Source organism: Marmota marmota, unplaced genomic scaffold, assembly GCF_001458135.2.
Source record: "Marmota marmota marmota unplaced genomic scaffold, marMar, whole genome shotgun sequence".
Lineage (NCBI taxonomy): Eukaryota > Metazoa > Chordata > Mammalia > Rodentia > Sciuridae > Marmota > Marmota marmota.
Genome location: NW_026000249.1, coordinates 3090606 through 3096683, shown reverse-complemented (window position 1 = coordinate 3096683; position 6078 = coordinate 3090606). Strand labels below are relative to the sequence as shown.

Sequence of the window (6078 nt, the reverse complement as noted above, 5' to 3'; positions counted from 1 at the left end):
TTTGATCCTCAACACAACATATAAATAAATAAAATAAAAGATCCATTGACAACTAAAAAATATTTTTAAAAAACAAGAGGGTTTGAGAAACAGGGGATTATTAATTGCATATTAAAGGAACACAAACTTATTGGAGATCTAAGGCAACTTGTCTTTAGGGTAAGTTTGGGCTCAAATCCTTAATTAAATGTGTGACCTATATAATAAGTGTAGCTTTCAAATTTGGAATCCTTATCTCAAGATTGTTGGGAGGAACATATGGCTCTGTATATAAAGTGCCTGGCACAAAGGGAACACTCGTTGAATGTCAGCCTCTCCTTCGTTGGAGCTACTCCAACCTGTAACATCAACAGTTGACTCAGATGTACTTTGGAATACACTGTTGTGCAGTTGTCTGTCATATGTAGGGCACAGGCACAGTGTGTATGAAAAAAAAGGCAGCAAAGAAATTACTTTGACTAAGAAGCCCTAGCTAATCAAAAGTCACCATAAATAAGGGTGTATCAATCTTGACACCATGGACATTTAGAGCCAGATAATTCTTTATGGGGGTCCTGTGCACTATAGGATGTTTGGCACTATAGGATGTTTGGCAGCATCCTTAGCCTCTCAATAGCACTCACTCCCAGGCTAAACAACCAAAAATGTCTCTAGACATTGCCAACTGTCTCCTGGGAGGCAAAATTACCCCCTGTTGAGAACCACTCACTTAAGTGATAACCTTCTGTCTTTGAGATGAGGAAGATGGTTCTTCAGAATCAAATGAAAGATGGTGAGAGAAAATGAAACTGTCTGGTAATCTGAAAAGTATTAACCCAGGAGTTCCGGGTGTTTCTTACACATTTTTAACATCTAGGGAGAGCTTAACATCGTGAGACTCAGACCACACCCCATAGCAGTTAATCAGAAATTTAGTGCAGAGGATGGAGGCATCAAAGTGTGCTTTAGAGTCCCTTGAGTGATCCAGGGGATGACACAGTAGAGACTCTTCTTTAACCTGACAGACATGTAATTCTTAGGACTGGGTGGTTGACTGCCATTTGAAGAGAAGGCCTGAGCCTCTGGCTCTACAGGGACACAGAGAATTAATCCATGTATAGACAAATGCAGTATTTGCTGGCAATTCACCACACTGGCCCACCATGGTGCTAGTGGTGGAGATGCAAAGTCAATGAACACTCAGTTCTTTCCCTTGGGGGAATCATAATCTAGTTGGAGAGACTCCTAACCAGCCCATTGAGAGGATAATAGGTAGAGAAACTTCCATTGCCTATATTACCATCTCCCTTTGATAAATTAGCAGCTTGATTGGATATTAGAGCTTAAATCACTAATTTAGGCTACAGAGCATGGATGTGCCCCATCTTTAGCCCAAACTTAAATTTCAAGTTTTCAAAATTGGAGATAGATTTTTTTCCTAACATTTTATTATTAAAATTTTCAACTGAAAAATTTGGAGCAGTTTAAAGAATTCTATAATGAACATTTGGGTTCCAACCACCTGGATTCCAACATGACATTTGGCTATACAGTTTGGGCATCCCTTATCCAAAATGGTTGGAACCAGAAGGATTTTGGGTTTTCTTCAGATTTTGGAATATTTGCATATATATAATGACATATCTTGGGGCTGAGACCCACTTCTAAACATGAAGTTTATTTATATTTCATATACATCTTATGCACATAGCCTGAAGGTAATTTTATAAAATATTTTTTTTTCTTAAGTGTTTTTGACTGAGGCCAGTCACATTGCATCAGACATGGAATTTTCCACTTGAGGCGTCATGTCAGTGCTCAAAGGCTTTTGGATCTTGGAGCATTCCAGATTTCAGATTTTCAGATTCAGAATACTGAACCTAGACTTACATACCACATATGCATCCAACTGTCTTGCCCTCTATCTTTCTATAAATCCAAGAGATGCATTTCTTTGAGTTAGTTCTCCATGAAAGCAGTAACAGTGAACTTTTTTTTTCAAAATTGATGTCATTCTTACATTTGTTACTAAGCATTAATATTACTTGTTAGTCAGTTCACACAAAAGGGTTGAGTAGGGTGTTAGGCCTTTAGTTGTTAGAAGCCAAGCCTCTAAATTACTGTGCTTATCCAAATAACTCTTGAGAAAAACTTTTAAATTTGCTTAAACATTTCCTGTGGTCTTTGTAGATAACCTCTGGTGAAAAAAAAATGAAGTGACCATGTTCACTCTAAACATTTTGGTTAGTTCACAAAATCTATGTGAAAAATGCATTTTCAAGTCTTTTTGCTTCCTCTCCCTAGAGTTGCTTCAAATAGACTTCCTTCCTTTTCAGGGGCTGGAAGATTTGCATATTTTGTTTCTGAGAGACATCTCACAAATACTCCAGCTGGGAAAAAAAGATAAATTGCCCCAACTGAAAGTTTAGGACTTCTTTGGGATTTTGTAACTTGGACATTTGGTTATTCTGGAAAGAGTGTCTTGTGCATATTTAATATTGCTGAATCCTTTTCAGTTTGTTTCTAGGCAGTTATGCCAAATAAGTAGCTCTGTCATCCTCATTTGTCTTCACCTGACATCAAATCCCACTTTGTAATGAACAATTGTTCCTTGATTTGACATTCTGTTAAAGAAAAATGAGACAGCAATGAATTCTTAGCTGAATACCACTAGTTGGTGTATGTGTGTATTTTCCAGTTACAGACAGGGCCTGGTGTTGTATTTTCAGTTGAAATCCTTGATGAAGCATTGATAAATTATATTTATCTAGATGGGGTATAAAGCAGTATGACTGGTTGCACAAAGCACTTAGCAAAATTTTCCTTTTTTTCTTAAGTGTTACACATCTTAAGCTCAAAATAGAGGGAATCCTAAGGCAATTGTGGCTTAAAATTGCCCAAGATACCTCATTGGCTAATCTGAGTACCAATTGGACAGTGGGGGAAGTGGAGACTGCTGTTGGTATTTAGTGGCAGGAGTAAAGATTCCCTATGGGTTACTGAAAACTCCCAGCTTGTTTGGGGAAAATGGCTCCCAACCCAGCAATGGAAATACCTGTATCATGACAAATCTAGAGGTAAAGGTTGTGGTGCCTGAGGCTAATGTAGTGCTTGCCAGGCTGAGTTTGCACCTGAGGCAAGAGCCAATATCAGGGTGGGGGAGTTGTCTGGGATGGGCAAGGGAATCAGGGTGGTGGGGGGCCCAGAGGAAGGAGGCAGGCATGTAGTCCTGAATACCCAAGCAGAGATGAAGAAAGAGCTGTACACATGATAATTCTTGGTCTCTTTGAGGCTAGGACTATCATGTTTCTGAGCCGAACATTTTAGGCACAGCAGATGATTTGCTTATTCACTGGTATAATGTCCAGTGGAGCATAAAAGTCCTGAATAGATTCAAATCCATCCTTAGCCTTGCTGTTCTAGAAGGTGGAAAAGGGTTTTGCAGAATTTCCTACTAGAGGAAATGGGCCTAAGTCTACAGCTAAAGGGACTCGGCTTGGTTGTTTATTCCTTTGTGATGTAAGACATGAGACTTTGTCCAATACCAGACATTTGGGTGTTTTCTCTGGGCTTCTGGGCCCTTCTGAAGACAGGGAGTGTGAAGATGTGGGCAAAGGGATCAGCACTTTTAGGGGGAGGGCTCTGCAATGGAACAGCAAGTGAAGGATGTATATAAAAGGAGGTGAGATATTAAAAAGAGTGTGCTTTTGATGTCTCTGATCATGGTTTCCTGTTCTTTATTTCTTCCTGAAGAGATGCAGTTCATGTGATAGCAAATTTAGTGCCAGATTTAAAGTAAGACCAAGTTGCAGAAAGACATAGAGCGCATCTTCCAGAACATTCTACCCAATCTAGATCCCTGCCAGCCATTTGTCCAGTAAGTCTTTAACTTTGTAGAGTCACTACTGAATCATGCAAAGCCATTTGCGTGAGTGAATAAAGCAGGATGGGGAAAATCTTAAATGCACAGATCCTGTGGCAGGCCCTCCTTCCCAGGGACTCAAACCCAAACAAAGACTTGTGAAGCATTTCAAAAAGTAGAGAAGTAATATATCCTTAAAGATGTTTTAAAACAACTACTCCCTGAATCAGGTGATTACTCTCACTCATCCTATCCTCACAATAAACACACACTCGGTCTTTATATTATCCTAACCCCCCCCCCATTTTAATGAATTTGAACAGCTGAAAATTTTTGCCTATGTCACCTCCGAAACATATGTTAATTCTATGTAGAGAGGGTCCTCTAACATGCAGAAACACCTCTCAGAGCCAATTGGAGCCCAGAAAAGTCCAAGAAGCAGAAGGGGAAGAAAACAAAAAGATTTGAAAGGTGCTGGGGTATAGCTCGATGGTAGAGCACATGCTTAGGCCCTGAGTTTTATCTCAGCACCATAAAATAATAAATTAAAAATAATAAATAAATAAAAGCTCTTGAAAGAGACTGGAGAACTACTGAATACATGTAATAAAATTCACAGTAATTATAAGAAGGGAAATTGAGAAGCTGCCAAATTCATTCATTTACCAACATCAGCACAGGCTGAGAATGCAGCATGATTCAAAATGCTGAGGAATAAAAAGATGCAGTCTTTTGAATTCTACGACTGTGTTGGAGCTCAGAAAACAAAGTATGGCACTTTAGCTTGTGAAGTACTTTGAACTAAAAGGTATTGGAAAACCTCAAAAGCAAAGTTTCTTTCAGACCCTTTTCTGCCCTCTTCCTTCTGCTGCTTTTTAAACCCCACACAGTCCATAGAAACCAGAATTTGTCTTCCCCAAGGTGGGTCATAGAAACTAGGAGCCCTCTTTCCCAAAGCCAGCCATAAAACCTACAAATATTACTCTAACCTCTTCTGACACCTTTCTGTTTAGGAGCTGACCATGAAGAAATTCTTCAACCTGCACACAGAGAGGCTAAGAAGAATCTGACCAGACAAGACTTGCTGGGTTTCCACCATTCAATGTGTTACAATACATCATAACTTTTTGTTCAATCACAATTCTATGGCTGTCTATACCTCCTCATCAAACTTTTGCATAAAAAACATTCTCCCTGGATTTTCAGGGAAGGCTCCTGTGTAATGTAAAACTTTGATTAAATACATCTGTTATGCTTTTCTCTCTTTAATCTATTTTTTATTATAGGAAAGTTGATCATGACCTTTATGACAGGTGAGGAAAGGTATCACACTTTTCTGTCCCTGCAACTGATATCTGATATAACCTAAAAATTATAGTAACGATCAATTCATTAATCCTAACCAACAAGTTTATGGTCTCAAAGTGAAAATTTAAACTCTTGAACTTAATATCATTTTAACCACAGGAACAATACTCATTAAGAATATTCACACAAGACAAAGAAAATACTACATGATCTTGTTCTAATGAAGATTAAAGAAAGAAACCTTTTATATCATAGAAGTGTTCCATTACCAAAGTCATTAAGCTTTAGTGTCTCTATTCTTTCCTAATTCCTCCTAAACACATTATTGTTTACATATTATGTTTCAGCTGTATATGTTTAATATGGACATTAAGAAAGAGACCACTATTCATTCAATTGGTTTAGAGTTTGAGTAATGTTTTGCAATAACAAATCTTTTGAGTTTTGAAAACTAGCTATGATTAGTTTCAGAGCTCTTGGTCCCACCCAATTTCAGCCTTTGCTGGTTTTCCAAGTTACCAGGGTATCTATTTCCTTTGTAAATTAAAATTCTCTCTCTGGTGATTATGAGGGCTGATTGGTTTTGATCCTCATTTCACTAGAGGCCTCAGTCTTTTCTTTGGCTCACCTTCTATCGCCCTTCCTTATTTGTAGATCACTGAGGGAGGCGAGTTTCCTTTGAATGTCTTTAATACTTTATAATTAGCCAGGAAGCCAACAAGAATACCAAAAGTCTCTTTCCCATCACGGGTGAACTGTTTTGTTTTCAATTCTGAACTCCAAGCTGGAATTGGCTGGGATGCAATGGCTTCTCCACCAGAGGAGTGATTGATTTCATGGGGATGTCAAATTTGCACAACACTATCAGAAGCTCTTGATCCATCAGGCTCAAGACTGAATGAGCTTTTCTTTCCAGTCACTGTAGTTAA

The 6078-nt window shown here is 38.5% G+C and overlaps 1 long non-coding RNA gene across 1 annotated transcript; it reads left to right on the top strand.

The window, feature by feature from the left end:
- Positions 1-2947: 2947 nt before the first annotated feature.
- On the top strand, positions 2948-5100 carry LOC125614106. Its single transcript, XR_007344742.1, has 3 exons — positions 2948-3056; positions 3733-3856; positions 4855-5100. It is a non-coding gene; the product is annotated as an uncharacterized LOC125614106 (long non-coding RNA).
- Positions 5101-6078: the final 978 nt, after the last annotated feature.